The sequence below is a fragment of the Austrofundulus limnaeus genome, unplaced genomic scaffold (genome assembly GCF_001266775.1).
Source record: "Austrofundulus limnaeus strain Quisiro unplaced genomic scaffold, Austrofundulus_limnaeus-1.0 Scaffold266, whole genome shotgun sequence".
Taxonomy (NCBI): domain Eukaryota; kingdom Metazoa; phylum Chordata; class Actinopteri; order Cyprinodontiformes; family Rivulidae; genus Austrofundulus; species Austrofundulus limnaeus.
In genome coordinates this window covers 691,665-700,412 of record NW_013952668.1, presented here as the reverse complement: position 1 = coordinate 700,412, position 8,748 = coordinate 691,665, and the positions used below count along the sequence as shown (strand labels likewise).

General features: G+C 41.6%; 1 long non-coding RNA gene across 1 annotated transcript; it reads left to right on the top strand.

Moving 5' to 3' along the window:
- Nucleotides 1-910: 910 nt before the first annotated feature.
- On the top strand, nt 911-7,561 carry LOC106526246 (uncharacterized). Its single transcript, XR_001311231.1, has 2 exons — nt 911-962; nt 7,153-7,561. It is a non-coding gene; the product is annotated as an uncharacterized LOC106526246 (long non-coding RNA).
- The last annotated feature ends 1,187 nt before the right edge of the window (nt 7,562-8,748 follow it).

Below are 8,748 nucleotides of genomic sequence, written 5' to 3'. Positions count from 1 at the left end.
TAGTTTGAACCTGACCTGAGGAGTTAGTTTGAACCTGACCTGAGGATCTAGTTTGAACCTGACCTGAGGAGTTAGTTTGAACCTGACCTGAGGAGTTAGTTTGAACCTGACCTGAGGAGTTAGTTTGAACCTGACCTGAGGAGTTAGTTTAAACCTGACCTGAGGATTTAGTTTGAACCTGACCTGAAGAGTTAGTTTGAACCTGACCTGAGGAGTAAGTTTGCACCTGACCTGAAGAGTTAGTTTGAACCTGACCTGAGGAGTAAGTTTGAACCTGACCTGAAGAGATAGAACCTGACCAGAGGAGTTAATTTGAACCTGACCCGAAGAGTTAGTTAAAAACTGACCTGAGCAGTTAGTTAGAACCTGACCTGAAGAGTTAATTTGAACCTGACTAGAGGAGTTAGATTGAACCTGATCTGATAAGTTAATTTGAACTTAACCAAAAGAGTTAATTTGAACCTGACCTGAGAAGTTAGTTTTAACTTTACCAGAAGAGTTAACTTGAACCTGACCTGAGGAGTTAATTTTAACCTGACCTGGGGAGCTAATTTAAACCTGACCTGAGCAGTTAGTTTGAACCTGACCTGAGGAGTTAGTTTGAACTTGACCTGAGGAGTTAGTTCAAACCTAATTTGAAGAGTTAGTTTGAACCTGACCTGAGGACTTGGTTCCATCAGTCAGACATCACAGTGTTGTAAGACGGTCCAGTTTTAAGGTTCTCAGGACTCGACAGCTTCCTGTTTTTAGTCTGATCTCTGATGATCTGTTGGTGGGGTCAGGAGATGGACCCGTCCTGATTTTATTTATTTAATCTTCTGTGATCATTGATCTGATGTGATTGGACGATGACTCAATCATTTGATTTAATTTATTCTGAGCTGTGAGCAGCAGCTGGAGGCGGAGCCACGCTCCATGAACTCTTCTGATGAATTTAGATTATATTTTTATAAAACTTGGAGGTTTGTTTGATCAGGAACTACATCAGAGCTGTTGGAGCATTTGTCTCAGAGACGTTTCTGCTGCCAGACCTTCAGGAGACAGATTCATCTGCAGCGTTAACCAGTTGCTGTCTGTGTGGACATGTGTCCCTCAGTCTGTCTCAGTCTGTCCCTCAGTCCCAGGAGGACGTCCTGCCTGTTGAACCAGTCAGTATTAGTCCCAGGGGGACAGCGTCTCTCAGGACATGTGGACAGACTGACGGCTGACTGGACCTGTGGACAGTCTCAGCTNTATGAGGTACAGCATCATATTGTTCTGCGTTTGTGTATTATTGTTGGTTTTTGTAGTCGTGGCTTTGTGTCAAGTTGTACAGATTGTCTGTAAATTAGACAGGTTTCTACAGGGCGCCCCATATGTGTATGCGCGCGCGCAGGGCAGAGGTGTTTGCCGCAGATAACAGAGCAGGCAGGAGGGGGAGAGGATGAGGAGAAGAGCGGTGGACTTATTTCTAATTTTATCTGACTTATTTAATTTAATTTTTATTGTTTTATCGTCCTGCAGGCTCTGATGGAAAATTAATTTGAAGCTGAGTATTTTTTAAAGTAAAAATCGTTAGATTACTCTAAAGCAAAATGGGGGAAAATCTGTGTCAATTACAGACATTCTGTTCACGTGAGCAGCTGTCAGCACCTGTCAACCTCCAGATGCAGACAGAGCGTGTCTAAACCAATAATTGATCAGCTGACAGATTTAAATACATCTTAACATTCATGAGGTACTTTADATTGACTGTTTATGGTTGAGTGTGGGCGTGTAGAGGGTAGAACCTAAAGCGGGACCTTGAGCACAAACTCTGACATGTGGCTGTGATTTATAAAGGAAAGATGCGCAGAAACGTGCGTACGTACGGTTTTATAAATCTGAATTTTTTTTGGCGTACTCCATTTCTGCCTTTTGGCCGTACATTCACTTTTAGTGTGGTTTCCATGCAATTCTTTATAAATGAGACCCCAGATGATTTAGAGGCGATTTGTTCATTTAGTTTCGTCACTCCAGAAGCTGCCAGCTGACAGACTGTTTTTTTTTTTTGTCCCGAGCAGCTGATCCACATCGGTGCTGATATATCCTGCCAGAAATCCAACTGCACACGGTGGATTTCAGGTAAAGATCTCCAGTCCGTCTGTTTCGGTTTTCAGCGGAAGACGCATCGAGCGACGATAAGTTCAGATATTTGAACTCGGGCGGTGGCTGCTTCCGCAACACAGCATGCGCGGAAAGTGCTCTGTGCTCCTTCCGCCTTCCTTGCGCGCTGCCCAAAGCGTACTTGATGCGACGCACGACCCCTAGAGGCGCGTCCACCATAGACTTTGCATGTAAACCGGCCACTCCTGCAGCTTAAAACGCGTTCGGTGTGAACGTAGCATTAATGTGCCTCCCAATGCCCCTCTCCCTGGTGCTGATGCAGCAGTTAATGTGCCCTATGTGATGGTGGGTGATGCTGCTTTCCCTCTGAAGCCATATTTGATGAGGCCATACCCAGGCCACAATCTAACCCACAGAAAAAAAAAATCTTCATCTACCGGCTGTCAAGAGCATGAATGGTAGTTGAAAATGCCTTTGGCATTTTGGCCTCTAGATGGAAATTATTTTTTTACTGCAGAATAAACTTGCATCCTAAAAATGTTGACACTGTTGTTGTAGCTGCCTGCATTTTGCACAACTTTTTCCTTTCACCATCAGAAATTCAGCAAATGCTGGATAATGCTCAGCATCATGACAGACAAATGGTGCCAGCGAGGCGCATGGGAGCAAACCGTATATCAAGAGAGGCCTGTAACATCAGGGAGCTCTTTTCACTCCCCTCAAGGCAGTGTGGAGTGGCAGGACAGGATGGTGTAGTGAAAAAAAATCACTGAGTTGGACAAGTGATGCTGTGTAAATAATGTGAACAAATACAGAGTGTTTGCATGTCTTGTTTTTGTAAATAAAAATTTATACCTTTCCTCCTGTTTTTATAAATTTTATTTCAGGTTTTTATTTTAAAAAACTGGTACAATTGCCTTAAGTCTTAGAATTCAGGGAATTTCACACCTTTGGTAGTTAAAACCTGTCTCCACCGATCAATTTGAATAAGAACAGCAGTGGGCCTCTGTGATTTGCATTTCCCCCACAGTGGAGAAGAAAGTTAATTTGCATGGAAAAAAACAAACTTTTTACTATATGGAATAAAAAATTTTTGTTACTTTTATAATTACTGAATAACAGGGCTTCTTGTTGTAATAATAAAAACTTACATATCAATACATAGGCTACACAAATATTAATAACTTGTTAAATACTGTATCATGAAAAGGTGTTTAATTTCTGACAATGCATAGTCCTTCCTAATAGAGTCTATAAAAAGGATGACTGGTGTCATATAACATAGCATAATTCTCAACTTCTACGATAAGTCTCTCCTCATCCATTGTCACGTCTGTGACAAGTTTTGTGTTTAGGATTCAGAACAGCCAAACATTGAGCAGGTTTAAATGTTTTATTAAAAAACAGGAAGCTGGTGGGATGCCAGGGTCTCAGGCTGGTGCACACTGAGGAGGAGAACAAAGATGAGAGACTGTTCACTACAACGGATTTGCTTTGGTTGTAGATATTGAATACTAACCTTCTGGAGCTGGTTAGAGGACCTTGGCAAATCCGGGATTGGATATGGGGCTTGAGTCGGGAGACATGAAATGTGGGGTGGATCTTCATGTTTCTGGGGAGCTGAAGGTGGACTGCTACTGGGTTAATTATCTTAGAGATAGGAAATGGGCCGATGAATCTAGGTGCCAGCTTACGACTCTCCACCTTAAGAGGAAGGTCCTTGATGGAGAGCCAAACTCTCTGACCAACCTGGTAGTCTGGTTGAGTAGACAGTCTACGGTTGGCAGTGCGAGAATATGTGGTGGACATCTTAAGGTGAGCCCTTCTGGCTCTAAACAATGTGCGACGACACCTGAGAGCAGCAGCATGGGCTGAGGGTACTTTGGCAGACCTCTCCTGGATGGAGAATACAGGAGGTTGAAAGCCATAAACAGTGTAACAGGGAGACAGACCAGTGGTAGCAGATGGTAGAGAGTTGAGTGCATGTTCCACCGAGATTGAGGTCAGTCTATTTCTCCACATTACACTTTTGGACTTGATCCTCATTTCACTGTGATGGCTCACATATTTTTTTGACTTAGATATTGGCAGTTTTATACATTAGATCCATTTTTTGAAGTACAAACATCGGGTAATTAAAATGTACATGATTATATTTAAATGCACACAAATAAGCAAAAATGTACCTTCTTTGAATGATGAAGAATACTCACCCATTATTGAATTTATTTTGTTGCATTTAATCNGTTCAAAATTGAACGGCTCTTTTGAACGGCTCTATGAAACAAACGGCTCCCCAAGATCCAGATCCCTTCAAAGASCCATTTATCCCATCTCTACAGGTACCTGTGAGGTTAGCCTTAGGGTTTGTGTTCAGGGTTAGGCTGTAGAAATGTAATGGAAGTCAATGGACTGTCCCCACAAGAATAGAGAGACATAGTATGTGTGTGTGTGTGTGTGTACTTTGTGTGAGTAGGTGAACCTAGCCAGTACTAAACAGACATGGCTGCAAATAAAGGTTAAATATAAAAAGAGTAAAATCAGGTAAGGTCAGGTATAAGCTCTTATGTTCAACCTTTAACAAATAAATTACATCATTCACTGCTTCAACACACAAAATCATTGTGTGTCCCCCACCCCCCACGAATTATAATGTGTATTTCTCCATGAGTTTAGATTAGCTGTAAATAAGCCACGCCCACTTCCTGTCAGTTTAATGTTTAAAATTAATTCCGATAAATATCAGCCTCCTCATGGAGGCTTTAAATCTAGACTTTAACTGTTTGATTTGAGTTAAACCTGAAGTTAAATAAATACAGAAATGTGTCATTTTTTAAACATGTAATAAAACATTTAAAGCAGCAGCTCTAAAACCAACGTTTGGTTCAGGAAAGATGAGTCACTTGATCAGAGCTGCAGAACTTTGATGTTTTGATTAAAAGATGGAAACTGTGTTATTTTAGACTTCAGTGATGAAGATGATGGTTTAGATAAAGTTGTTTCCTCATGCAGCTCTGAGCTGATCTGTTTCCTACAAACTAACCATTAAAAACAAGACAGGTCTGTTGTTTCTGTACTAAACTGGGTAAAAAGAATAACCATTTAAACAGTTATTGATTTTCTAATACTTCCTGTTGTCAACAATTTACTATTAAAAACTGGACAAGGAACCAGAAGGTCCAGAGACCACCTCAGGGACCACCTCTAGAATTTGACCCACAGGGACCACAGGGAGAAGGAACTGCAGACTAATGGGGCTCTGGGGGTCTTTGAGGGTGGGGCTCTGACTGTTCAGTCATCTCTGTGAGGAGCTTCTGAACATGAGTAGCTTGATGTGTCTGGGCAGGTGTTACAGATCAGGGTTGGATAGAAAAGGTATCCAAGATCTGGATGAACAGAAGCTTTCTGGATCCCAGGCCTGATGGAAAGACCACCATCATCAGTTGATGATGATGATGGTCACTTTGAATCATAAATTGAGGGAGACTGAAGAGCAAGGGTGCAGCGCACTGTAGATGACACTGATGTGCCCAGAGCCACAGTCCTAATTCTAAAATCCTAATTTTAAAGTCTCAGGTCTTCAGTCTCAGGTCTTCAGTCTCACATCTTTAGTCTCAGGTCTTCAGTCTCAGGTCTTCAGTCTCACATCTTTAGTCTCAGGTCTTCAGTCTCACATCTTCAGTCTCACATCTTTAGTCTCAGGTCTTCAGTCTCACATCTTTAGTCTCAGGTCTTCAGTTTCACACCTATAGTCTCAGGTCTTCAGTCTCACATCTTCAGTCTCAGGTCTTTAGTCTCACATTTTTAGTCTCAGGTCTTCAGTCTCAGGTCTTCAGTCTCAGGTCTTTAGTCTCACATCTTTAGTCTCAGGTCTTCAGTCTCAGGTCTTCAGTCTCACATCTTTAGTCTCATGTCTTCAGTCTCACATCTTCAGTCTCAGGTCTTTAGCCCCCATGAGGCTAAATGACTGAATGACTCTCAGCTACTACCACTCCTTATTTTTTTAATGTTTAAAACCACAGTTACAAAAATTTCTTCAGCTTTTTTTTTTCAACAAACAAGGACAAGAGAAAACCAGAGAGAAACAACAAAATTTGTAGAAGCTTTGGAAACACAAAACGTTACAATTTCAATAATTTAGAGTTACATGTGCTGAAAACCTTCAGCTCTCTGAGATTTCAGATAAATTAAAGTGTTGAAATTTTGACAAATTTAGATTAAGTCTAATAAGCCATAACCACTTCCTGTCAGATAAATAATATTTAAAGTGAATTCAGATAAACATCAGTCAGCGTCCTCATGCAAACCCATAGAGGCTTTAATATAACCAACATTTGGTTGAGGAAACATGAATCACATGATCAGATGTGCAGATCTTTGATGCTTTGTGTCGTGGCAAGTTTATCAAGAATGCAGAAAAACACGTTGGAATAATGCACAGAAAGTCTGCGTGTATGGTTGTCATAATGATTTAATTCTGAGCGACAAACAAACATAACTCAATCAGGAAACTGTCAGCTTGTGGCTGACACGTCTGCGGAAAGCAGCCAATAATATACACCATGATAACATCATATGACGTGCTTATGACCAATCACAGATCGCCAACTGTAACTGCCCAGCCAATATCAGGGCTCGTAGCCCAAAGAGTTACCTACATAGACAAGAGAGGTCAGTCTGTTGCGGAGTCCTGACGTCTGGGCAAGCAGATTGACATTGATCATAAGATATATGAGTACTGGACAGCGTCAAGGTGAAACAGATAGATAATTAGTCCATAACACTTTGATTAAAAGATGGAAACTGTTTTCTGAAGAGAAACTGATGTTTCGCAATATTTGAAGCTCAATTTTTATCTTTGAAACATCACGAGTTTACTAAACTGAATTCTGAACATTTTAGGGTAAATGGTAAGAGTTAGGATATAAAATTACAAAAAAAGAATGGAAGTCAATGGAAAGTCCCCACAAGAATAGAGAGACACAGTNTCTCAGTTTTCTCCAGCTGTCCTTCAGACGTCAGCTGTTGTGGTTTTTCCTGTTTAAAACTGGCTGTTAAAACTTGGAGGTTTGTTTGATCAGGAACTACATCAGAGCTGTTGGAGCGTTTGTCTCAGAGACGTTTCTGCTGCCAGTCCTTCAGGAGACAGATTCATCTGCAGTGTTCACCAGCTGCTGTCTGTGTGGACATGTGTCCCTCAGTCTGTCTCAGTCTGTCCCTCAGTCCCAGGAGGACGTCCTGCCTGTTGAACCAGTCAGTATTAGTCCCAGGGGGACAGCGTCTCTCAGGACATATGGACAGACTGACGGCTGACTGGACCTGTGGACAGTCTCAGCTTCAGGACTGAAATCATGYAAGTCATGGAAGCTGCCGCCTCGTTACGACATGTTTGTTTTCTTTTCTACAAAACCAAGAGAAGAACTTTAGCAGCTGAACACTCAGACTTTGTAAAACACAAATAAAATGTCATCAATGATGTGGAATCGGTTTGCTGTTTAAAGCTGCTCGCTGTAAATGTGCTAACGAGCCATTGTTAACGAGCTGCAGCTTGATTGACAGGAAGTAAGTCATCTTTGTTCATCCTTTTATAAGAGAGGCCTGATAGAACCAATACATGTTCTCCAAGTATTTATTGTTGTGTAAGCTGTATTCATCCAGCAGAGGGAGCTGTTTGAAGAGTTCAAACAAGACGTTTACCAACACAACGTCAGGATTAATGTGTCACAACAAGCTTGTTTTCAGTTCAAAGAGACTGATGTAACACCAGGGCCATGTTTCATACAGCAGCTTAACAAACCCTGGGTTAACGCAGATACTCTGAGTCAGCTTACTCTGTCATACTCAGGATTTTCAGTTTCAGAACAGCTGATATCAACTGGATAACTCAATCCTGAGTCAAGTTACCCCGAGTTCAGTTGGAGCAGGAAGCCCTCATCAGTGGAAGTCAGATAACATGATTCAACATGGCAATGGGAGAAAACAAGAAGACAGGAAGTCCATTTCTCTGTGCTGGAACTAGAAATATTAATGACAGTATATGGAGAATCAACATATGCTGTATTTATAAAAATAAAGCTGCTGCAAGAGGCAGAGTTAACGAGGCAGAGAACTGCAGATCAAGTCAATGATTATGATTTAATGAAACAACTTTTATTTTTTAATTTATTTTTAATTTTTCTTTATTCAAGTGGATAAAAGTGAGTGTGTGTGCATTGTGTGTGTGCGCTCTTGTTTTTACTGTTTAGTGGGGACAATTTTTCAGGAAATTGCAGCCTTGTGGGGAGCAAAGCCTGGTCCCCACGACCATGTGCATAACCACCATACGTACGGGGTGGGACATGTCCCCCTTCCAATATCTGTGCCCACTGTCTCCCCTCACCCACCCACCCACACACACTTTAAAGATGGTGATTACACCCTTGCCCACGACTTCAGAGGCTGATTTTGGGTGGGGGGAGTTGGGTTTAGGACCAAGGTGTGAAGTGAGTTTAGGTTAGTTTTAGGGTCAGGTAGGTAGAGAAGTGACGTTCGCGAACGATCTGAGTCTTTTGAACGGCTCCTTACAACGAACGATGGGAGCCGAATCGCGGGCATTAACGGGCCATTTGTAGTTTTATTTCTTTTATTCCTCATATAATCTTAATTTTTTCATACTTATATCAC